The sequence below is a fragment of the Megalobrama amblycephala genome, linkage group LG2, assembly GCF_018812025.1.
Source record: "Megalobrama amblycephala isolate DHTTF-2021 linkage group LG2, ASM1881202v1, whole genome shotgun sequence".
NCBI lineage: Eukaryota > Metazoa > Chordata > Actinopteri > Cypriniformes > Xenocyprididae > Megalobrama > Megalobrama amblycephala.
In genome coordinates this window covers 5,958,604-5,985,952 of record NC_063045.1, presented here as the reverse complement: position 1 = coordinate 5,985,952, position 27,349 = coordinate 5,958,604, and the positions used below count along the sequence as shown (strand labels likewise).

At 40.1% G+C, this 27,349-nt stretch overlaps 2 protein-coding genes across 3 annotated transcripts in view; both read left to right on the top strand.

The window, feature by feature from the left end:
* The window catches only part of LOC125263285, a 1,003,076-nt gene that overhangs the window by 706,439 nt on the left and 269,288 nt on the right, over positions 1–27,349 (top strand). The gene's annotated exons all lie outside the window — the stretch shown is intronic.
* Positions 1–27,349, top strand: part of LOC125263293 (band 4.1-like protein 1) — a 134,003-nt gene that overhangs the window by 920 nt on the left and 105,734 nt on the right. The window lies entirely within an intron of this gene.

Below are 27,349 nucleotides of genomic sequence, written 5' to 3'. Positions count from 1 at the left end.
ATATTATTCTTGTTATGGTGGAGTGGTGCAATACACATTACATCTGCACTTTACTAGAGAATCTGCACTAATTTCAGATATTCAGTGATCTGATTTTTATTTGTCCATCTCACAGAAAAATTAAAAAGTAAAAAAATTAAAAAAATGTCCATCTGTAAGATTAAAGTGTATGACTCTGCAAATCCATTAAAATAATTTACAACAATTACAAACAGCTAATGAATTGTGATTTTTATTGCAACGTTTGTTGCATTTTTATTGCAACGTGTTAATTTGATGCATAGGCTTGTAAGGTTCCACCCACTAGCCCAACGACGGCATCTAGTGGTCGAAGGTATTTCGCGTGTAAGTCCTCTGGCACTTCTGTAAAAATCATCTTAATTTAATACAACTTTGATTTCTAATTCAATTCTGACTTCGTGAATAATTTAATATGGATCCATTTATAAATGACTTAGTTTCACAATTTTCTGATGTAACAGCTGATCATAAGATTAGCTGTGCTTTAATTTAGATCTTTGATTAATCTGGATCTCATAATTTTCAATTATTCGTTCATTATGGACCTATCATCACTTAGAGAATTTTGCATCGGCCAACTGCGTTTTCACAGACATAAATTCGCCAGTTTATGATTCTTAGTCAGAGGGTGCAGAGTTTACTAATGCATTTGAGTCAAACCGCCACATGCTTGTTCATAAAAAAAATATAGTTTTCTTAGTCACGATACTGCAACTTGCTAATTCAATAACAGACAAAATCAAAAAGTCCTATGATGTGCTACATGCTCCTTTCATGGGGCTCTCTAGTTTGACCTGTCCTGACGCAGATTTACGGAAATGACGGACTCCAATAATCTAGTCGTAATTATTTTAGAGGAATCCAAGATAAATCAAGATTAACATTTATTGTTTTTGCCAGGCAGGATAAAACATCAATTAAAAGAATCAAAAAGAATACATTACAAGATATTAAAAAGAATTTCAAAGAGTCAGCATACCTGGCAAATAGAGAGATACACACAGCAATTGTGCGGGAAGTTCTGAATGCAGATTCTTCCTTGAATGTTTTGCCAAGTCCCTTTAAATACCCAAGTCTTAACAAAAGGACAGTAAACATTTAGCACCCAAATATTTATGCAGCTTTTGTTGGACCTTTTCTCGTCCCCCAAAGGGTCACACGCCTGGTTTGGGGATCAAACAAATGGTTAATAAAGATCTTTATTGGGGCATCTCCCACACCAGGAGAATAGTTTTTGTTTTCTTTATTCTTGTCTGTTCTATTGATGTGGGAGTGAAACCATCTTACCAGTCGCACCAGAAGTATTTACATTGATGTCACTTAAAACAACTAAGATAGTAGATTTGTGAGGTTTGCATGGCCTGAGGGGAAGGAGAGGGTGTGAGGAGTCAGAAACTCAACATGGGGTGGAAGAGAGGAGGTTGAGCCAGGTGTTGTCCTGTGCTCCTTCTCGCAGATCCTCTCTTCAGATTAGAGTTTTATTGTTTTATTACAGGATAGGAATCTTGAATTCAGTCTTGGTGAAATCCATCCTTACAGGCTAAATGTCAATTTATGAAAGTAATATAGTGATGCCTGTGCAACAACAATAATGTGTATAGTTCTGATCTAACTTATTCTAATCATTATATGGTTAGTTTCTACTAATATCAGTGCTTAATATGTACCTCTGTTTGACACATTTTATATCGGGGGTCCTCGCTCCATGTCTTCTGTCGCCTAAGGGGTCCGTGCCCTGAAAAACGTTGAAGACCCCTGATTTACATAATGACCAACACAATCTAACAAGAGCAGTGCAATTTAGCGTTGGGTCGCAAATAAGCAGAGCTGATGCGGTATTGGCGATAACCACAATATTTAAAATGAATAGGACGCTTATGATATCATGACATGTAAATACTCCAGCACCAGTACCTGGTTGAGCTCTCAGGTGGCAGTATTGCACCTTAACGCTGACACCTGTCAAACAAGAAGAAGATGCAGTGCGCAGCTTTTCCGAGCGGGAGAGTAAGAGGCTCTGTCCACACCCGAAAAAAGTAAATAAGCTCGACAGTATGGGAGTTTTTCGGCTCCTTAGACAGCCCAATCCGCAGGATTTGCACAGTCAGTGCGAAGGGTGGCAACACCACCAACCTTTTTACCCACCTCCGTGTCCATCACCCTGCAGATTACTCCATTTTACAGAGTAAGTTGTGATTATTTTACTAGTCATGGAATGGAAAATGTTATATTGTTAACAGCGATTTTCGGTGTTCATATATTTAATATAAAGGGTGATTATTTTAAGTACCGCGTTTTCTTTACTCATCTTATTCAGCGTGATGTAGTTATGCATGCAGTTATATGCCCTCAAAATTCAAGATACACGGGCATTTTTTGCCCCGACAATTTTTTGTCATTATATTATATTATAAGATGTAGTTGTTTTACAATAGCACACGAGCAAAAGTGCCGTTTTCCCCAAATAAGCACGAATGCAATGTTCCTTCAACTTATTGATAAATGAACAATGTGAGTTACATTTTAGACACAGTATTTTTAATATTGTTTTTTTCCCCTTTATTTCGCCAACGAAATTTTAAAAATGATGAACAGCTGAACAGAGTCCCCGTGCAACATAAATGTTTTTGTTATACTGACTGCACCCGCGTTTAGAATGAATGAATCCGAAGCTTCGTTCCTGAATGAAACAGTCATTTGAACAAATCAGTTGACTCACTCATTAAGACAGTGACTTGCTGCCACCTACTGGCGGTTTAGTTTAGTTTCATATTTAAAGGACATTTTAATTTAAAAGTTAAAATTAGAAAAAATAATTTAAATATTTAAATATTAAATTAAGTTTATGTAGACAAATTGTAAATGCTGTGTAAATATATTAATGCCACTTCTCATTCTGTGTCACCTCTGTATTGCAAAGTTGGATTTTGTTGATAATGATTTAATTTGACTGGTAACAGCGATAATGTATAGGCTACTATGCTAGTATTAATTTTTATTTCTTCAGGTCTTAAAAAACCTTAAATTTGACTTTAAAAATGTGCAGCAACCCTGAAAGAGAAAAACTAAATAAACAAAGTAAAAATTATTTAGACTGATAACATTTCTGGCCCTTAAACTCATAAACAAAATGAGGTATTTTCACCAAATTTGACACACTTACGTATGGATGCACTCTGAGGACACATAAAATGGTAGTATTGTGTCACTTGGTGGCGCTATAATTGAACAAAACATGAAATTGCCACTAACTACAATACAGTATTGTGATATAAATTGCTATAGTTTACGAACGCATTGGTATATCATTACGAAACTCGGTATGTGCCATCGGCACCATGCCCTAAAGATACTCAAAGTTTCAAGACAGCGCCACATTGTGGTCAAAAGTTATAATTAAATTAAAAAAAAAATGCTAATAGCTTTTGATTAATTTAGCCTATTGTCATGAAACTGGTCTTAATAGAATCCCTTGACTAGCAAGTAGCTTAGTTCAAGCTCACTTGTGAATTTGCCTCATTTTGTGCAGATAAAAGTTGTAATATTATGTTTGTTGCATAAATATCTGATTAATCTCATATAGGTTTCGTTGAGTTAATTAACTCCCTAACAAAGCATTTCAATTTCTCTGTATTTATTCAGCTCTTCTGTATTTATTCAGCTAGTTATTATTTTTAATAATAACTAGCGCTTTTATCTTTCATTTTCATCAACAATATGGTTTAATTAAAATCATTTAATTAGTGTCCGTGTGGGGGCTATTTCATTTTGTTTATCCATGGCACATCCATTGTGATTCTTTATATGCAAGTAATGTTGTCCAATGACTTGTTTGCATTATTTAGGCATTATTTTATTTATTTCTAAGGCAATAGATAAAAAAACAAAACAAAAAAAAAACATAAGAGTGTAAAATTTAAATTTAAAAATAATTTTTTTAGAAAGAATTATCTGCCAAAATTTTAATATCAGTGCATCCCTAATCTGTTGTCATACAAAAAGAATGAGACCATGTATCATTTATTTGTTTCAGTTTTATTCTCCTTTCAGGACTTACAATCCTTACTATCCTCCACATTTATATCATTCCACTTCTGTGTACCACAATATATCACTCAGATATTTTGTCCCCTGTGTGGTCCATAATCTTCATCAGAATTTGGAAAAAAAATATATATATAAATTAAAAAATCAGTGTTTATGCATATATCAGTAACACTTTATAATAATGTTCAGTTTTAGGTAATTTATAAGTTTGTAGTTAATGATGAACTAATCATTTACAAAACATGACTATACGTTCGTAAATTGATTAATAAGTGTTATGCTAACGATTTACAAATGCATTGTAAGTTATCACAACCTGTTAGTGTTCTACTGTACCACCCGTGGTATATATACCTTTCAAAAGAGACCAAAACCATGCCTATACTCCAAATGGTTCAAGAATAGCATGCAATTTACTTTGGGTATGACTTTTTAGGCGTTTTAGTTTAATTTCACAGGAATGCTAAGGAGTTAAAAATAATTAGTAAATCATGAAATAATCAAACAGATCATTAGTAGATGGTTAATAAGTTATTATTGATATATTATTAATCACTTATAAATCACTTAAATATTTGTCAAAATTGTTTTGGAAGCACTTTACAATAAGGTCTCATTAACTAACATTATCTAACAATGAGCAATACATTTGTTGCAGTATTTATTATTCTTTGTTAATGTTAGTCAATAACAATACAGCCGTTTATTGTTTGTTCATGTTAGTTCACAGTGCATTAATGTTAACAAATACAACTTTTTATTTTAATAATGTATTAGTAAATGTTGAAATTAACATTAACTAAAATGAATAAATTATGTAGAAGTATTGGTCATTCTTAGGGTACGTTTACCCAGCACTCATGTACTAAAAACGGAAAGGTTTTTTCTTTGTACAGATGGCAATGTTATCAAAAAGATGCCCGTTCACACAGATCCGCTGTATTATGCATGCCAGGCCAGTAGTTATCAATGTCACTTTTTGAAGAAAGACTACGGTGGTACAATGGTTAATCATGAACAAATGATCAAACCATTAGTAAATGTCACAGACACGCCAGGCTCTACACTCACCCAATCACAATGCACTCCCTCTCCTGAGTATTAACTAGCCACACCTGACACGCATCAGCACTCATCACCACAGCAGCATAAAAGACACTCCAGAGCATTCAGTCACTGTCCGGTCTCGTTAACGCACACCTACCTGTTATGCTTACCTCAAGGACTCTGCTAACTTCTACTTACCCGTATCCAGCGTTCCATGTGACTCCTAGTGTCTCCTCGTCTCCTGTGAGTGTCATCGTGTCTTGTCTGCTCCATGCCTGCCTGCTTCCATGATCCCTGGGAAAGATAAAGACAAGTATCAGATCCAGTATCATCTTCAGTCGCAAACTTAACCTGCTTCCACTCACCTGCGCTCTGCCATCGATCTCTGGTTGTTCAGTAAACTGTATATTAACTATACCTGTGTCTCCGTCCCCTTCTGTACGTAACAGAAGCCTGGACCAACACCGTCAGAACAATCATGAGTCATCCAGATCCCTTTCAAGACCTCGTTGATGTGCTTCGTCGCACGCTCACCAGCACTTCCACACCAGCACCTTCAGCGACCACTTCCGCATTCACCGCTGCATCTCCTTCGCCATCTGCGATCGCCAGTCCCATGGCCAAACCGGCGCCCTTCACTGGCCTGGCGGAGGACTGCAATGGATTCATCCTGCAGTGTTTGCTGGTGGCAACCGCACTTGTATCCCGACGACAGCGCAAAGGTGGCTTTCATCATCTCTCAACTGGAAGGAAGAGCTCTCCGCTGGGCTGAACCACTTTGGACACAGAAAAATCCGGTCGTTAAATCACTATCAAGTTTCATTTCCCACTTCAAGGAAGTTTTTGGGAAACCAGCCTGGGATTCATCCATCGGTGAGAGATTATGCAAATTGAAACAAGGTCTCATGTCTGTGTCTGATTATGCCATTCAGTTCCGTACCCTGGCTGCAGCAAGTGGTTGGAACGAACAAGCCCTTATCACCACCTATTGTCAAGGCCTCGATCCATGTGTGCGGATGCATCTCGCTGCATACGAGGACCCCATCAGGCTCGAGAAATTCATACAGCTATCCATTAGATTCACCACTCATATGCAGCTATGTCTCGAAGAGCACCAGGGCCAGCCATCCTTATTTCCACCCATCCTCCGCCAGCCAGAATCCGTCAGCCAGCCAGAACCAGCCACCGAACCCATGCAAATAGAACACTCACATCTTTCATCTGCTGAGCGACAGAGGAGGCTGACCCAGAATCTCTGTCTTTACTGTGGCCGTGCTGGGCATTATATCTCTGAATGCCCCACTCGTCCAGTACGACCCATGGTGAGTGTTATCATGCCTACGTTGAATAAGATGAAACCACTCACTATTGTTGTAACCCTTATTGCTGCTGATTTCTGTCTTCCAGTCAATGCCCTCCTCAATTCTGGGTCAGCTGGAAACTTCATCTCCAGTACCTTCTGTCGCCAGCTCCAGCTCAAAACTACTGCTATGCCGAAAGTTTACCAGATCCACTCGGTAACTGGAAAATCACTCCGCCAAGTTCCTCACTGTGTTGGACCTCTTCACCTCCAAATCGGTATCCTCCACACGGAGGAGATTCATCTGCTGGTTCTGGAGGAATCAACGGCTGACGTGATTCTAGGGTGCCCCTGGCTTGAGCAGCATGATCCCATTATCTCCTGGAGGACAGGAGAGATCCTGAAGTGGGGTAACCAATGCTTTCCTGACTGTTTCCCTGAGTTCCCGATTCCAAGTCGTCCAAGTTCCAAAGAAATCCAAGTCTCTGCTCCTGAGTTTCCTGCTCCAAGTCGTCCAAGTTCCAAGAAGCCCCGAGTTTCTGTTCCTAAGTTTCCTGCTCCAAGTCGTCCAAGTTCCAAAGAAACTCAAGTCTCTACTTCCGAGTTTCCTGTGTCAAGTCTTCTAAGCTCTGAGAAAATCCAAGTCTACGCTACTTCTGTGGAAAGTTCACTCGAGAAACGTTCTACGGACATCCCTGCATGTTACTCCCACTTCAGCGATGTCTTCTGTCCAAAAGAAGCCTCCAAGCTGCCTCCCCATCGGCCATGGGACTGCGCAATCAACCTCATCCCCGGTGAGCCAGTGCCCAGAGGGAAAATCTACTCCCTTTCCCTCCCGGAGGAGAAGGCCATGGAGGAGTACATAAACGAAACTCTGTCACAAGGCTACATATGCCCATCTACTTCCCCTGCTGCTTCAAGCTTTTTCTTCATGGCGAAGAAGGACGGAGGCTTGCGGCCCTGCATCAACTACAGAGCTTTGAAAAAATCACCATTAAATTCCGCTATCCACCCCGTCTCATCCCATCAGTGCTGGAACATCTACGCGGGGCCACTGTGTTCACCAAGTTGGACCTCCGCAGCGCATATAACCTCATCCGGATACGTGAGGGGAACAAGTGGAAGACAGCCTTCGTGACCCCTACCGGCCACTGTGAGTACCTGGTAATGCTGTATGGACTTGTCAACGCCCCCTTCGTATTCCAGGACTTCATGCATGAGGTGCTCCGGGAGTTCCTGCACAAATCAGTCCTGGTCTACATAGACGATATTTTGATTTACTCCCGGAGCATGGCCTACCATCGCCACCACGTTGCGGAGGTCCTCCAACGCTTGAGAGACTTTCAACTCTACCTCAAAGCCTAAAAATGCAGTTTCCATCAGCCCTCAGTGCAGTTCTTAGGATATAACATCGACCATAGTGGCGTCCGCATGGACGAGAGGAAGGTAACTGCTGTCCAAGACTTGCCCGTTCCTACATCCGTGAAAGAGTTACAAAGGTTCCTAGGTTTTCCAAATTTCTACCACAGATTCATCCAAGGTTACAGCTCCATCACCAGCCCACTCAAAAGCATTCTCAGAAACAAGCCCAAGTCTCTGTCCTGGACTCCAGCCGCCACACAAGCCTTTAACACCCTGAAGACCGCGTTTACAACCGCTCCCCTCCTGGCCCACCCAGATCCAGATCTCCCTTTCATCATTGAAGTCGACGCCTCAACCACAGAAGGTGTTATCCCAGCAGCAGGGGAATCCCTGTAAACTCCATCCATGTGCCTTCTTCTCCCACAAACTCAACCCGGCGGAGGTCAACTATGACATCGGGAACCGGGAGCTGTTGGCCATCAAGCTCGCCCTTGAAGAGTGGAGGCATTGGCTTGAGGGAGCTAAACATCCATTCACAGTGCTGACAGACCATCTCCTATCATCCTGGGTCAAAGAATGTAAAGGTCGACGCTCTGTCCCATATTCATAGTCCTGTAGAAAGCACCGATGATCCAGAGCCCATCATCCCTGAGAAACTGTTTGTCAGCCCCATTACCTGGTCCGCTGAAATGCTCCCCAAGCAACTAATTCATTCCGCACACTCTTCACTGGGCACTGGCCATCCAGGGGTCAATGAGACCCTCTCGCTGTTGAAACAGCGCTTCTGGTGGCCCAACATGGCATCCGATGTCAGGAGGTACGTACGAGGGTGCCAGGAATGTGCCGTCTCCAAGAGTCCACGCCATCTTCCCTCCAGGACATGCCAGGCTCTACATTCACCCAAACACAATGCACTCCCTCTCCTGAGTGTTAACTAGCCACACCTGACACACATCAGCACTCATCACCACAGCAGCATAAAAGAAACTCCAGAGCATTCAGTCACTGTCCGGTCTCGTTAACGCATACCTACCTGTTATGCTTACCTCAAGGACTCTGCTAACTTCTACTTACCCATATTCAGCGTTCCATGTGACTCCTAGTGTATCCTCGTCTCCTGTGAGTGTCATCGTGTCTCGTCTGCTCCATGCCTGCCTGCTTCCACAATCCCTGGGAAAGATAAAGACAAGTATCAGATCCAGTATCATCTTCAGTCACAAACTTAACCTGCTTCCACTCACCTGCACTCTGCCATCGATCTCTGGTTGTTCAAGAACTGTATATTTACTATATCTGTGTCTCCGTCCCCTTCTGTATGTAACAGTAAATGATCAGTATATAATTTATTGATGTATTGTAAGCTGGTCTGTATTCAAAAGCACAAACATGCAGGTACTAAAGCAATATTTTTAAGAAGAATAGTATTCGTTTTCAGTTGGGTAAAAAATATTTACACAATAAATGGCTTAGAGTCAAGGGATTCCATTGGGTTTGTTACAAAAGGACAGCACTGAACACAGAGAGTGAGAATCCACATGCAGTTTAATGAAAAAATACAATCCAAAATCATAGTCCAAAACCAGGCAAAGGGTCAAAGCACAAGTTATCAGTCCAAACAAACAAAAAAAAAACTCTGTGGACGAGACAAGAAATCCAAGACAAGGCGGAGATTAGAACCAGGAACAATAAGACTGCTCAGAAAACTCTCTGTAACATGAAACAAGACTTCATACTACAAAGCCTAGAGTTGTATAAATAGACAGAGTTAATTACATGATTTAAACAAGACACAACTGAAACTGATAAACTCTTAATGAGCAGAGAGTTCTGGGTAATGGAGTCCGGGAATAACAAGGTCTGTGGTGACAGTAAGGGACGAGGCTGCAATCTGCTGGTACATAATGGTATCTGCAGCTGACAGGTGTAATAGGGTTAAGTCCTTTCACTCGTCAACATAGACTTGTGTTCTGTGTGGAGTTTGTGGGATCTAGTGATAGCATGAACTGGATTACCGTCCACTGAAGCTCACATGCAGGTACACATCATTTGAGGGCTCCATGCATGTCAGAGAAGACAGATGTCTATACACTTATCAGTCAGCACTTACATTGCAATACAAACAACAAAGTGTTCAACACCTGTTATAGATGATGTGTAAAAGTGTGAATAAATCATTTACAAAGCTTTTTGCATCACCTAATTTAAAGTGTAAACTATTCATCACTTGTAACACTTGTAAATATGTTACGTATCATTTGTAGAGTTGTAGAGTAACTTTCTTGTTACAAATGATTTCAAGTCATTACAAGTCATTAAGGTTTATAAGTCTTTATATGTATACAGTAATAAAAATCATTCTCAATCTACTAGCACTCTAACACATTGTTAATATATTAATAGTTAATAAATCAGTAATACACTGTTAATATATTAATATTGTACTACATTGTTAATATATTAATAGACTACAAATAGTGAGATCTTCATCCAGTGTCACTGTAATTATTCAATTCAATTATTCAATTCTGACATACATGGAGTCTTCAATTATCCAAGTTATTATTGTTTAATTAGCTCTTTTTATGTAAAAACAACATAGAAAACAAAAATGCTTTACAGGCAGTTGCTTATATTAAATCCTTTCACTCATCAACACAGACTTCTGCTGTGTTGATGAGTGAAAGGGTTTAACATAAACAACTGGAATCCCCTGTGTTGGGGAGACTTAAAAGGACTGTATATGAGTTCTATTGCTGGATCTCATGTGGTGTGGCAATCACTCCCGGGTGTCGGTCAGAACACATGAACCAGACCAATAAATTAATTCAGGGTGTTTAATAAACTGTTGCAGTAGGCATGGACATACAGTCTTTCAATATGTATACTTATATACACGTGTGTGGTTCTGCAACAAACCAATAACAATTATGAATAACAGCATTATTAAAAAAATATCCATATACATTATTTTCAATAACTAAACAGTAACAGGTGAAATTCACACTATTAATACAGTCAGAAGCATACGAACTGCCGCTAGGGGGTGTCACGTGTACATATTCGTTACTGGCAATAATACACATGCAACAGATTATACTGAATATAACTGCTCAAAAGATTCCAAGCATCATATATAATCCCCAATATAAATAATATCTGCACTAGAGGCATAACATGTAAATATACACATAGATTAATGAAGATAAACAAAGGGATTACCACAGTAACTCTTAGCATCATGTCAGTCAGACATTAGCGATACATATCAAAATATAACACACCAACATGATTTTCTTAATTATTAACTAACAGATGAAGATAGAAACACTTACTATTCAGCATTGATGCACACAATATAAGTATAAAACTCTCCGAACATGGTGAATTCTCTCAGGAGCGCAGTCCCATGTCACGCACTTGCCTCTCCATCTTTATTGAATCTGCGCGCAACAGAGCGCGAAATTACTCTAATTAAAAATATTGCTTTAGCATACCTTATTGGTCCGTGTATCTTTTGGTCATTCGTTTTTTGATTTAATAATGAATTCGGAAAATGAAAAACGGCACCTTTTTTGTTTTTCATTTTTTTCAAACAAAACGAAAAACAAGAATTCGTCTTAATTTTTCGTTTTTCGTTCAGGGGTAGAAAATGAACAAACAACTTGAATATTTGATCTCAACATGTGGGCGGGAATGAAACGCCCCTTTCCGCTGATTGGTCAACCAAACATTAAACTGTGCCGTCATCAGTTATTCCGCTGTTCAGGGGTGCGTTTCCCGAAAGCATCGTTGGTGAACCATGGTCGTAAGTCCCATTGAACTCTAATGGCAACGACGGAATTTGCGACCATAGTTCGCTTCGGGAAACGCGCCCCAGAGCAGCAGAATAACAGTCCTTCGCTGCGATGGACTTAATGCGTTTATTGCAACTATATAATCACTTTTAAATTTACATTTAATCTTAATCTCTATCTCTTTATCTTTATCTCTCAAACAGCCAGATAAGACGAATGACTTGAGACACAAATCGAGGCAGAGCCTATAGACAAGGCTGTGTGTCCATAAAAACGCGTGTTTAGCTCAGAAATAGGCTATTATAATCATTATACCTCAGAAATAACAACTTACTTCGCACCTGCACTCACAACTACCTAATAGCCAACACCTTTTGCACACTGCCTGTTTAATTATTGCTGACCACCTATCAAAATCTGTGTGGCAACGCTGCGCGACTCACGCGACAGCACAGAGATAGGCGCACACTCAAGAATTGCATGCGCAAATGCGCCGGCGCGCGCTGCATTTAATTACTTTATTATAGCTTAAATAAAGCGCAAAAGAAACTACGAGCAATGACCGTCGTTGTTCTGATGTAAGCTAAGTCATGAAATTACCAACCATGCGATTAAAGCTGCCTCAAAACTGAGCATGCATGTATTTGTTGACATGGTTTTAAATTGTTATCCAATTTGTTGGCCTTAAAAACGTCTTAAACATGCACATATGTACACCAGGGAAATCTAAATTTTCGGGGGAGCATGCCCCCGTACCCCCCTAGCAAACTACATTTTCTGACCTCGGTTTATGAAACCCTGCGTACGGCCCGGCTTATTCTATCTAATGAAATATGAGGTAAATGTGCATTTCTACAAATGTGCGCACTTTTGGACTTAAAGTTTGTATGTGTGTATGCACTGTGATCAAAAATAAATGGGCCCAAACCCGATTGAGTGTAAAGAAGTAAAGAAGATTTGAGATTATTTAATTAATATTAAGTATTGGCCGGCTAACAGATGGCAGACAGAACGGTTATTTTCTCTGCCAAATAAACTTCCAAAGCAAATAAAGTCACAGAACCGTTGTGTGACTGACTCGCAGTAGGCACACAGTGTTTCATTCCTGAATGAATAAGAGTCTTTGAACAACCCATTGACGATATTCAGTGACCAATTAATATAGACATGCAGCCACTTGATTTTATTCCTGTATGAATCAGCGCTTTGAACGAATAGACAAATTAATAAATGACTCCTTCTATAACACAATGACTTACCGCCACCTAGTGGCGATATTACTTTCATAATCCAAGTATTATTTCATCTTGTCATTTCATATTTCTGAATAAAAATGTTGCTTAAAATATTAATCTCATTATATTATACAGTTGTAATTAATGTGTAAATGTATTTACTGTAAGTAGCTCTGAAAGCATCATGCAGTTGACTGATACTGATTTAACTGATAACAGCCTGTCATATTATTCTAATTTATTTGACTACATTTAAGAATTTAACATTATAGATAGCATAAATATTTAATAAGTTTAGGAAAGAAATTATATATAAAGGTAAAAAAAATAATACCCCTGAAAATCATTTGTCCCATATAAGTTAATTTCTGACACTGGTAGATGGCATTAAATATGAAAACCTTTCATCTCTGGTTTATTGTACAAAGTCTTATTTCAGGGTTTTATTCATATAACTCAAACAAGTTCACCGTAAAATCGTTATGTCAAATTCATATTTCACTAAAGTCAATCACTGAAACATTAGATAATGGCATTATGATATCCATCTGTTGACTGAATAAAAATCATATTAGAACTATAATAGATGTGCTGTGAACATTAACTACGATGGTGGTCAGCAATAATAAAACAGGCAGTGTGTCAAAGGTGTTGGCTATTAGGTAGTTGTGAGTGCAGGTGCGAAGTAAATTGTTATTTCTGAGATAAACTAGTATAATGATTATAATATTTCTGAGCTAAACACGCGTTTTTATGGACACACAGAAGAAAGCCTTGTCTATAGGCTCTGCCTCGATTTGTGTCTCAAGTCATTCGTTAGTCTGGCTGTTTGAGAGATAGAGATTAAGATTAAATGTACATTTAAAAGTGATTATATAGTTGCAATAAACGCGTTAAATCCATCGCAGCGAAGGACTATTATTCTGCTGCTCTGAACAGCGGAAGAACTGATGACGGCACAGTTTAATGTTTGGTTGATCAATCAGCGGAAAGGGGCGTTTCATTCCCGCCCACATGTTGAGATCAAATATTCAAGTTGTTTATTCATTTTCTACCCCTGAACGAAAAACGAAAAATCAAGCCGAATTCTTGTTTTTCGTTTTGTTTGAAAAAAAATGAAAAACGAAAAAGGTGCCGTTTTTCATTTTCCGATTTCATTATTAAATCAAAAAACGAATGACCAAAAGATACACGGACCTGGTCCACTCAAAACGATGGAGTTTTTGTTCAGTGCTGAATGCTTATCCTTCTGGCAAATCCTTTGATTATAACAAAGTGTAGACATTATTAAAGATTCATTGTGCAGTCAATGTAGCTTTGTGAGATCGTGATGAATTTAGGGATTATAAAAGTAGCGCTCTTTGCGCACATTCTGCCATGCCAAATCATTCATGTACCACTGTCAGTGCTTGCTTATATGTTAAATTAACAGTGGTTTGTGAATGTTGATAATAAATAATTTATCAGCCATTATGCTGAGATCTTTAGGTTGTGGCCAGGTGACACGTAACTTAAAGGGGTGGATCAGTGTTTTTTTTTTTTCTAGGCTTGATTGTGTTTATGGGGTGCAGTATAACATGTCTTAATGCTTCGTTTTTTTAAAAAAATGCTTTATTTTTCATATATTTTCCCTTTATTCTACATCACTGTTTCCATTGTCATTTGAACGGCTGGTTTGACTTCCTGATTCTATGATACCATTCCCTCCGAAATACAAAATGTGCTCAGATTGGTTAGCTGGCCCAGTGTATTGTGATTCGCTGAAGCGCCCGGAAACGCCATGCCCCTTACCATTAGTTGTTACGTGTGCTTCAGTGAAAATGTAAATAATGTTGTCTATATTGCCATATCAAATTGAGCCTGAATCAGACCCAGATAGCAGTAATGATGAAGGGGGTCAAGCAGAACCTCTGCAAGCACTGTTTTTAAAGGACGTTTATGAATGGTATTGTTTGTACTTGTCAAAGTGTTTAGATATGCTGTCACTTGTAAATGTTACTGCTGTTTGTTTGTTTGTTTGTTTGTTTGTTTTATCCTGATTAAAGCTTTACTGTAGCTGAATACATGACTGAGTAGTAGCATTTTTGTAAAAGTAGTGTTTAATTTATAGCATGAACAACTGTTTGTCTATGAACATAGAAGTTTGTTAGCATTTGTTGGAGAAGTATGCAATAGAATTTAGCTAACTGGCTAGCGAAGCAAAAACTCATTGGTCTTTGTTTACGTCCTTGATGCAACCAAAAAATAGCAACATAATACATTTAAAAGACATGTACAAACATTAAAACGTATACAGTTAGGGGCCCATAAACAGCAGCTTCTGTTTTTAAAATGGGAACTGCTTCATCTTTCAGCAATAGCTTTGGTGCAAATCCAGCATTGAACTCGTGTCGATTCTGGAAGCTGTCTTCCATGCTGCATCCAGTGAAGAAAATATCACTGATTATAATGGGTTCTATTATCTTTTGATGCATCCTGTCGTGCCGTGCGCGTCCAGTGTAGACAACTCTTCTGCTTTCATAATTCCGCGCGACATGGCCTCACCCACTTTGTTGCGTGTTCCCGCGGGCAGGGTTTATGTTAATTGCAGGGTTTATGATGTCACCAACCCGTGAAGAAGCTTGTTGTAGTCCAAACTGGTCGTTTTTGTAGGCATTAAACTGCCATAACTTTAAAAGAAAATATCTCCGTTTGCATTGAACTTTCAGAGCTGTAACTTTGCAGATGCTGTTTATGCTCAAGCAGCAACATTACACACTAAAAAAGTTTTAAAAAAGTGAAATCGCAATAAACCACCCCTTTAAAACTATTTCATGGAAATTTCATGGATGTAGCCTACTGGTTCTCACTGATGCGCTTGTTGTGTCAGATATGGAGTTTTGACGTGTTTTATAGACTCTGTATTGTTTCTTATTTGTTTCTTAAAGTGTAACTATTATGGATTTTTGAAAATTACCTTTCATGCAGTATGTAATGTAGCTGTATGTAAATGTAAACAGACCGCAAAGTTGTAAAGCTTGTAACAGTTTTACTGTCACATAGCTTTGGTATGTTATAGTTAACCCTATCAGTATGGGGCGATCTGTATTCTGAGTTGGCTGTCTGCCTAAAAGGGGATAGAGAAGAAGCATTGGGCAGGAAGTAGTGTCAAAGAACACTAACAAGATTGCAACACCGGCGCCCAGCAGCGGCCCTGCGTTTCCGCCATTTTGGGGTGAAAGCGAGTCGGCAGCCCACTAGTTTCTATGGCAATATCAGCTGCTTTGTTAAAAAAAAAACATGCATTAAAGCTGAAATCAAACCTGAATGATGAAAACACAGAGTAAAATACTATCACTAGTGATCATCAAATCCTTTTTACAGTTTATTTTACACACTTTGTGTTTAAGTCTTCCACTTTTTTCACAAAACTTTGCTCTCTAGAAACCCATTCAGTTTGGGTTAAAATTCTTTTAAGTTCAAGTATTAGCATTATAAACACTGAATTAATACCAACATATGAAATTAAATTAAGGACATGCATCAGAAATCCTCAAAGATGATTAGAAAAATAATCTGCAGGTGCATTTGAAACGTTTTAACTAATCATCTTGTAATTAATGTCATTTCAGTTCTACTTTCGAAGTATGAATTATCATCTGCAGTAAAAGACAACAATATTCAAGCACTGTAAAACGTTTTGCCGCAAACTCAACTGACTGGCTTCTCTCCTGTATAATTTCATACAGGTCTCTTCAGACCTTACTGTACATGATTTATGAGCTTCTACAACTTTTGATCTCCTAACTGAACTCCTGAACTCCTGAACTTTACAATAAGGTCTCATTTATAAACATTAATGTATTAACCAACATCAACAATGAGCAATATATTTGCTACAGTATTTATTAATCTTTGTTAATGTTAGTTAAACATAAAAATAGTCATTCATGTTTAGTTCATGATAGTGCATTAAGTAATGTTAACAAATACAACTTTTGATTTTAACAATGCATTAGTAAATGTTGAAATTAACATGAACTAAAATAGTGTAAAATTATTGTTCTTCCTTAGTTCATGTAAAGTTAACTAACGTTAGAACGAGAGATGTTTACAACTACACAGCCCAGCCCAGCCATATCTTTCATATTGGAAGATATTTGCATGCATCAGGGAGCCGCTTTCAAATGCGGGGTATTGGCTCGCGTTTACTTTGACTTTCACGATCGCACATACTCCAACTGAATTCAATGTTTTTTTATGTCTATAAAAAGCAAAACGACAGTGGAGGCATAATGTAAATGTAGCAGTGGCATATTCTTTCCTAATTTCACCCTTACACTATCACGAGACTGCTTTTCGCCTCAACGAGAAATCTCGTCACAATTCATGACACGAGATCTCATCACACCCCTACTTGACAGTGATCGGAGAGCCCCAAAGCTACACATGGGATAGAGTGATACGTGACCTTTATTGTGGTGTAACAGTGGTCCAGTGTATTACTGTCTTTGGTGGGACATGTAATGTGCTGTCTATATTTTCGCAGTTCACGATTTGCTTAAAATTCCCAAGGATGATTATAAGAGTGTCCGGGTATCATTTCTCTGTGCCTGTGATCTGTTCAGCTAGCTGATGCAGCGCCGAGTTCACACATGTGTCTGGAGGGGTCTAAACATTGAATGAAAGAGGAATTTAATGAAAGAGGAAAACTCCTGCGCCGAGCGCGAAAAAAAGAGTTTATTTACAGTTTATAAAAAGTGCCTTTAAATTAGGAGAGCACATCTTCAGCATTGTTACATCTTACACCAACTTTCATTAATGTAGAAACACAATCCACCACCTCTTGTTTTACTTGTTACCTCCATGATACAATCAGCTCTGAACAGCTTGAAGCCCGACAAATGTAACGCATTGTCTGGAATAGCTTCACTCAGCCAGGCTTCAGTGAATGCATGAGTTTGAAAAGTCTTTGTTAATGCGGGTGAGGAGAAATATGTCTATTTTGTTAGGAGGGATCAGAGATTCACAAGATGAATACTTGGGAGCGCAGTTCAGAACCCGCGTGTGCAGATCTTAATCAGCGAGCCAGCGCGTTTCCCCTGTCTGCGTCTGACCTCACATTTGAGCAGCTCCCCTGCCCCTCCAACTAGAATGTCCAGCAAAATGTCTGAATAGTCAAAAACTGGACGAATATTGTCTGATATGTGTTGCTTAATGTTAGGGAGTTCATCTCTGGTAAAACTTATAAAAAAATAAAAATAAAAAAAAAGAGTAAATAGAACAACCAAACAAAAACAAAAAAAAGGAGAATCAGAGAGTCATCTTGAATGAGTCCATCTTGTTTGCAGTTTGCAAAATTAAATTCCATCATGACCAGTTCCATCTCACCACAGTGATAAACTCATGAGGCAGATTAAACGACATAAGCAAGGCATTACTGTATTTACACATTCAGTCATATTCAGAGATATTCTGTCTAAACCATTCACTCATTCACCATTTACTACATAGAGAATTACACATGTAAATGAGTGAATTCAGACTCAGATAAGGATTAAAAGAGAAGTGGCAGTCAGTGCTGTAGTAAATGCTACCCTACTGACGATGGTTGTGCCTTTGGCATATCATGTCCCTCAGTGGCCATCTGGTGTGGGCCCACATAGCAATGCAAAATGCACAAATCATCTACCTTTGTAGATCAGCTTTATGCAACTTTTGCAACTTTTTCTGGCTCTGTTGTTGTGTTAAACCCTCTTATATTTTGTTTTGTGTCTTCCTTCTGTCTTTCCTTTCACTCTGTTATTTTCCTATGTGTTTCTGAAACTCTCACTTATTCTCTTTTTATCTGCATTACTTTCTGGAAAGATTAAAAAATAATGGTCAAATCTGTTTCCATGGAAACTGATTCTCGTTACTAAGGCAGCCCATCCTCCCTCTCATCCCCTCTCTTTCAGTTTTCCAGCATTTAAAGACGTTCACGTGTTTAGTTTGAAATGATGCAATGTTAAAATGTAATGGATAGATGCCTAACAACAGACATCCAATTATGTGCCTCATATTTATACTTTGGACAGTCACAGAAACACATTGTGTTATATAAACAGTAGTTTCAGCGTTTGAGGGGAAAAATGTCAAATGGTGACGTAAAATGTGTCAATTGTAGCGCTCAATGGATGTGAATAACACCTCTGCAAGCATAGAAGGGCTGAATTAAAGATTTCTAGGGACATCTTCTATTTAGGCCTCTGTGCATGCCTAAATAAATGTAACCTTTTAGTACAATTTAATTTCAGTGTTAGTTACTGTACTGAGTATTTGCAATAGGGTGCATTCGAGGTCTTTTCTAAAAATAATCATATTGTCAGTTTCTGTTACGCTGTCAGAAAATAAAAAATGACAGAGAGAAATAACAGAGTGACAGAGAAAATCCAGGAGTCAGCCAGCTCAAGGCAGAAATCAGCAGTAGGCAATTGTTCAGCAACCAGTACATAGTCAAAGTGTAGTCCGTGCCCAGAGAAAGTCAGAGCAGCAGCCAAACACATAGCCTGGGATCAATACTGGGGTGAATGCAGGTGAATGCTGGCAGCACAGACTCCACTGTAATGACAGAGGAAAGACTGGAACACAAAAAATACAGAAATACAAGACAACTAAATAGACAATACTGAAAATTAAACCTGCAATCAGCAATGCAAGGGCCCTCGCACCTATGCCAGAGCATGGTGGGCAATATGCATTTAAGTATATAAATATAGGAGGACTACATCACTCCTTTGTATTTGCCATACTTCCTGCTACCAGCTGGTGGTGATATGACTATTAGAGCTGTAATCGGGCCTTAAAAGTTAGGCCCGACAGGGCCCGAGCCCGACAAGTACATTTTGATTGACATCTTTCAAAAGCCCGAACCCGTTCACAGCCCGACATTATTTAAATAACGCACACAGCTTTTGTCAAGAATGAGTCATTTATTCATGTTTTAACATAATTTATTCATGACTAACGTATAGGCCACTTGGAAGTTGGAACAAAGAAAAAAAAAAAGTCATCTGTAACATCGTAACATCTCAGCATTCTAAATAGACCTATACACTATAAGCCAACGCGCCAATAAAAACGAGACTTTCTTAAATTAAATTAAGAAAAATTCTAAATTAAGATGGGTATTTGGCAATAAACAAATTAAGATAAAGGCTTCGCGGGATATGCTTCACCACTTCTCTCTACAATCTGGCCTCAACGTGACGGTGAATAGCAGCTGAAATTTAATAAAAGAATAATGCCAACATTAGTCTATATCTACATTATGCATTTAAGACTAAAATTAGTTTTAATTTGAAAAACCTTTACTCACCAAGATTAAGCTACATGTTTTTGTGGAGGAAAATTATTGAATCCACTGTAGATGGCTTCAGCGCAGTCCTGCGCTCACTGATGGTGCGTCCAGCAGCACTGAACACCCTTTGCTGCTACTGGCTAGGATGCATAGTACTGATCTGGCTAATTTTGCAAGTTTTGGGTAGGATGGCTTATTGATCTTCCACCAGCCAAGAACATCCATTTCATTTTCCATGACAGCCGTTTTAATGTAGCGAGTGACCTCGTCATCTTCCCGGTCAGCTTGCTGTACATTTTCCCACTCTGCAAAATTCGCTCTTTTTGCCGGAGGAGTGGGTTCGTCTCCAGAGAGCTCTGGGTCACGAATCTCCACATCTAGTGCACCTGCAGCCATGGCTTGCAGAAGAGTGCGGACATGAGCATGTACGGCATTCCTGTCTGGGTGTGACAACATTCTCAGCTGATTAAATTTTGGCCAGAGGAACGTTGCGATATTGTGGAGGTCCTGTATTATTACTTTACGCGTGAGCCAGTCTTCGTGACGTTTACGCACGACAGCTTGCTGAGGGGAGTCCAGGGCATTGGGCTGACAGTGACGTTTCAGTTTCTCACACGATTAAGTGTTGGATATGTGTCTCCCTCAAGTTCCCGTTGTGCTTCATAGAACGGCTTCAGAAAGTCTATCAAAAAGCCCAGTGTTTCCGGTGCTATTTTTTCAATGCGCGCGCTCTCCCCTCGTGCCTCCAGCTTTTCATGGAGCTCATGATAAATGGCCTGTATAGAAGTCAGTGGAAGTAGTACACCGTACTTAACCCGAGTGTCTCCCATTTGCAGCAATGTTGTTGACAGTTGCGCAGCTAACCCTGACTGTTTAACGTACCTGACTAATGATTTAGCAGCAGAAATGGTATCTCCTATGTCCGGAGCACCGTCGGCTTTGGATAACTCGGCAATGTCGAGTCCATGGCGCAGTACCGTGTTAATGACATGGTCAATGCAGTCTAATCTCTGGTATGGCCACAGAGCTAATTTAATGTTTGCCCCCTCATCGGTCACCCATACAATTTTGCTGAGAGAGGAAGCGTCAAGGCCAAACTTTGTCACCAGTAGTTTTAATATCTCCCGTCTGATATTTTCTCCCGTCTTTGCCTCTTCCAAAGGGAACATTGTAGTTGTCAGGGTTTTATTCACCAGTTCCATATCCTCACTTATGAAATGGCATGTGATTGTCAAATAACTAATTTTCCTATAATCCTCTGTCCACATGTCTGTGGTCATTGCGACTGTGCCATCCTTCAACAAAGTTTTAAGTTTCTGTACTAAAGCTTCCCTCTTTTCTTCTGCCATGTCAGTGCACCTCTTCGCAATTGTCACATGGCGGGGAATAACAGAGTTTACGGGAACCCTCCCATACACAGCCCCGACATTTATTAGTTCTTGAGCCAGCTCTTCAAACCCCTCGCCATTTACGATATTAAAAGACCTAATATCTTTACAGCAAAAGCTGACACACTTCTCCGTCATCGTTTGTTTCACCTTTGCAGGGATGGGTTTTGATGCTGTAACAAACGATCTGATTGTAGGTTGATCCTGGGCACTGGCAGGTGTTGAACAGCTTCGATCAACATGCCTTATCAGCGACGAATTCCCTGTCGTTTTGCTGTCATACTTTAACAAAATGCTGCATTTTTTGCATTTCACATAACCCACTGGTTCATTATTCTCATTATGCACATGGTCAAATTTTTTCCACACCTCAGACTTTGCTTGCTTGCAGGTGCAACCAAAACATATTCGCCAGAAGCAAGCCTCCGTTTCACCTCCTCAGCATCCATTTTCGCATCTTTCTCGCGCTAATCGAAACGCATCACATGACTGCTCATTTACCGCGCAAGCCCGAGCCCGGCCCGAGCCCGGCCCGAGCCCGGCCCGAGCCCGGCCCGAGCCCGTATAAAATGATAGAAATTAAGCCCGAACCTGACCGAGCCCACCGGGTCCCGTCGGGTCCCGTCGGGTTCGGGCAAAGATCTTCATCTCTAATGACTATAACTACATTTTGGCATGTAGATGTCTTCAGGCCAGGGCACTTATCAAACATGTGAAATTTGAGGAAGATTGGACCTTGTATGCTCAAGTTACAACAACTTCCTCTTTCATGACGATAACTTGCATATTTTAGTCTGTTGCTAGTAGTGAATCACCGTGTTAAACATGTCACTTCCTGTTGCCAGTGGGTGACGTTATGACTGTAACTGAATATTGCCATGTAGATGTCCTCAGGCCAAGACTCTTATAAAATATATGTGAAGTTTGGAGTAGATCGGACTGGTAGTTGCTTAAGCTTGGCTCTAATCCCTTTAAGACTATGTATGCCTGGCTACACACCAAATGGCTTAACACCAAATGCCTAAACCTAAAGGCACAAACATGTCCAATTAGAACATGCATACGTGCTTTAACAATGATAAACACATTGCAAGCTAAGAGAGAAAAGAATCTCCCACCTAAGCAAATAGTATAAAGATTTAGCATCCTTTAATATTTGTAATTGGAAAAACCTGTATAGTCCCATAGTTGATGTCATTTGAACAACAGATGGATAATGAAGCAATATTCTAACGTGCTTCGGCTGACCCCGCCCGAACGCACTAGGGTGACTGAAATCAGCCTTGGAAGTGTTTTGGCAGTTGAGCAAATAGAAAGCCCCATTTAAGGTGTATATGCGAGAAGCCCATTACTCTGACCATCCTCATGTACTATGTTTAGTCGCAGTATATTATGTAAAGCTTGCTGCTGCTATAGACTTGAACGTATAGCTGCTGATAAATGCTTATATTTACCCCTATGTCAATGCAAGACTGTAGGGAAGGTGTGCTAGTTCTTAGGTTAACTTGGTCATCGCCATGGAGTGTCGGTAAGGACACAGAGACAGGGACTCCAGTTAGGTTACTTTAATGTCCTTCAAGTTCACTGGTTACATTGGTATACAATCTTGTGCATGGTTGTGTATAGGTGTATATGTGTGGTCTAAACAAAGGAAAGGAGAAATAAAATGATTTGGAACAAACAGGATAAGATTATCACATGTAAACTATCAGATAACATCATTAGATGTAAACTGTAAAACTGTATGCAGTACTGTAATGCAATATATATATATATATATATATATATATATATATATATATATATATATATATATATATATATATATATATATACAACAGTTCTGTCTGGTTCTCGAATCTGATTGGCTGATAGCCATGCGATATTTCAGTGATAACAGCACTCCTACTGCCTTTTCACCGTTTGTATCACTCCGCTTGAAGTGACCGTCATGGCGGCCGATCAAATCAACCGTAATTTTTTACAAATACTACTTCTTGTACCACGAACTATAGTTTTAATAGTTTTTTAGGCGAGAATGTTGTTGTTTAGACCTGAAATATGTGACTCATATTTAATAACAGCGCCTATTTTACAATTTGTTTTGACGTTTTCGGAGATGCAAGCTCGAGTGCGTCAGCGGCCGTTCAGTGCTTCTGTAACCGCCGAGAACAGCTTAATCTCGGCCAGTGCCTCGGGGATTTGCCGCTGGCTCTTATAGTGGCTAAACATGAGACATAATTCAATTTGAGTACATAGAACGGGCAATCTTTGGTCTTATTAATCTATTATTTGTTCCAGAGCAAGTCGAATTGTGCTATATTAAATTTGATAATAATAAACGTTACGTTACATCCTTATATAGCATATTGGCTACAACTAGACGGGACATATCAGACTCTTCTCCGCTCTTCAAATACGTAAAACATTAATGTAACACGGTTAGTAGATACGGGAAGAAGGAGGCGGGAACCAAACTTTAATTCAAAATAAACAAAGAACAAAACGAAAGTAATGCCGGCAGACCCTCGCGGACGTCTGCCGGCCACACAAACATAATAAAACGTAAAATAAAGTCCAGGCCTGGTCCTCTCTCGTCCTTCACTGTAGTCGCTCCTCCTTTTATGCTCCCGGAGCTCCTCCGTGAGGGACTCAAGGCCGGTGCGCCTCCCAGGTGAAGCTCATTAACACTCGCGCCGTTCCCTCACGGCTCTCGCCCGCCCTGGTCGCCACATACCCCCATCGCCCCTCGCAGGCCGGGGGTACTCCGAGACTGCGCTCAACTCCCCCCCGGGCCTGTCTCGGCGGCCACAGCACCTGGGGGTAAGGACAGACGAGACGAGAGAAAGGAGACGGAAGCAAGGGGAGCGACAGAACGAGAGAGGGGAGAGAGGAAAAAGAGAGAAAAAAAAATTCTTGGTCCGGTTCCCAGACACACTGCCGCTCGGTCCTCAGCCAGCCGGGATGCTCTTCCTCGCGGTGCCATGCGGTGGCACTGGACGCACGGTGGACGGCCCGATCCTCGACCGCCTCCTGGCGGCCGGCGATGGCTCCTCCGGACTGAGGGCAGCCGGCAGCGAGTCCCCCGTTCCCTGCTCCTCCCCTTTATGGCGGACGGCAGCAGGCTCCGGCCCACGGCGAACGGCGGCGACTCCTCCGCTCCCTCTTGGATGGCAGCCACCCCACCTCATCCCAGGAGCACGGCATCCGGGTCTCCGTCCCACCTGTCACTAGGCTCCAGCACCACCGCCTCGGGCAGCTTCTCGCGGTCTTCACACTCCCGCGCTGCCCGAACTCCTCAGCACCGCGATCCCCCTCAGCAGCGAGGGCTCCGACAGCATGTCCCTCCTTCCTCCCGGGTTTCGGCACCAATGTAACACGGTTAGTAGATACGGGAAGAAGGAGGCGGGAACCGGCGAACATTCAACCAAACTTTAATTCAAAATAAACAAAGAACAAAACGAAAGTAATGCCGGCAGACCCTCGCGGACGTCTGCCGGCCACACAAACATAATAAAACGTAAAATAGAGTCCAGGCCTGGTCCTCTCTCATCCTTCACTGTAGTCGCTCCTCCTTTTATGCTCCCGGAGCTCCTCTGTGAGGGACTCAAGGCCGGTGCGCCTCCCAGGTGAAGCTCATTAACACTCGCGCCACCGGCCTTGCGCCGTTCCCTCACGGCTCTCGCCCGCCCTGGTCTCCACAACTAAACTTTATAAACATATGGTTTTTTGAGTAAAGAAAACGCTTTACAATTTTTTTCCAAACATCAGATCTTTATTTACCTTTGCATTGCACAGAGGAGATGTCCAAACTGCGTGCGCACTTCATTCAGGAGGTGAGGCAGATTAATGAGGCTTGATTGACAGTTTGAGGATCCAATAGAGTTAGGAGGTTTTGTCACAAGCTCTTTAAAATCCTTTTCATTCGTTAAATATTTGTAAAACCCACATACAAGCGTAAATGGTGACCTAATTTTTTTAATAACTAGTGCTTTATGTTTGACTGAACTGTACAATTGTGCTTATTTGTTGTTCAATAAATATTATTTATTTTATATAAATATGTCCAATAAGTAATATGGATTGAGTGAACATTACATTAATACGCCATTAGATGGCGGCAACACTTTACAGGAGAATGAGTCAGTGAAGCACAAGAGACTTTTAAATTGAAAGGAACTTTTGCAAAAGGAAGTTGTTTTAGCGCTGTGGTGTAATGGATTCCCAAAGCTGTAAAAAAGGACAAATACAAAGATCGCTTTCCTCAGCGGACATTCAAACGGACTTGTATAAAGGATATAATATTATGGACATCGACTTGAAGAATGAATGTAATGCAATATACACAGGTAATAGCCTACTCTCTCTCTCTCGCTCTCTCTCTCTCTCTCTCTCTAATACTGTACAAAATTCAATGTGTTTCAATGAAGCGACTCAACGTTCCTTCGTTACTAGTTCTAAAGTGACGTTTTAGAGTTAGTAACGGAGACTTGGTTCAACTGACAACTTGAGTTTTTAAACGTTCCTTCGTTACTAGTTCTGAAGTGACGTTTTAGAATTAGTAACGGAGGCTTGGTCCAACTGACAACCTGAGATTTCAATCCGTGGCGGAAGGAAGTAGTGCTGCACAAAAGAGGGTTTTAAAGACACTCTGTTGTTGTTCTTATTTCTTTACACACTCGTGCTGTCGAACTGTTGTATAAACGCAATATCACACTCGTAGCCGTGCAATATGGCTGTATATCAGCACGCTGTGATTACCTACGGCACTCGGCCTGCGGCCTCGTGCCTACGGACGAATCACAGCGTGCTGATATACAGCCATATCGCACGGCTACTCGTGTGATATTGCTCATATATATATATACATATATAAAATGCACATCCTTAAGCATATAAGCTTTAGAAACTGAAACAGCATATATAAACGAAAGTATGTATACATTAACACTCTGGAGTCGGAGGTATCGCCGACGATACCACCTCGTTTTTTATTCTTACCAGTGTGAAAGAGACTAAAAATACTCGGTCAATTTTGCACATACAATTAAGAGTTACACACCATTTTAATCTGTGAAATACTTTCTTTTATTTGTGTACACTCAGAGTAAAAACAAAATGTTGTGCTTTTTGCAAAATAAAGAAAACTAACATGATGCGTGATCTCTCGTCTCCCTCTGAATGAAGTCCGTTATCTGATAGTTCTCAGAAAATGATGTGTAACTTGGTGAATACAAATAACAAAAAAATTAGATTTATGTCTAAAGTAATGTTGAAATGTCAGGTTTTAAATCGTATAAGTCAAATCTAAAACAAATATTCTCTGTTTATGTAATCTGTATGAAAACAGAGCCATGTCAGAAGTCCGTGATTCAGCTCATTATCCGCTAATGCGGCCACGCCCACGGAGCAAGCGCTATTCAGACGCAAATTCTGAGGCAAGACATGTATACATCGTTTCAATCGTGAATTTATTATCTTCAAAAGTGTTTATCTGCATGTTATAGCCATGGTTAGCGATCTCTGGAAGCCTCTGTTAGTTCCTGGAAAGTCACATGGTGCCTGTTCTTCTTTAGGAGGCATTTGTGGGCTAAAGGTGCACAGAGCGCCCTCCGGCTGCAAGTATGAATTGAAAACACAGCATCCAGCGCTCATAGTGATGATGACAATAAATATTGAATAAATATTACTCCTCTGTACAGAAAATTGGCATAAACATATGAGAATCCATCGATATTTCTCCAAATGTGCATGTTTTTAAGCATATTAAGAAATTGAGGTCAATATAAGATGTTAAGAGTAAAACAGAGGTCAAAATGTGAAGCTTGAGTCTTAGA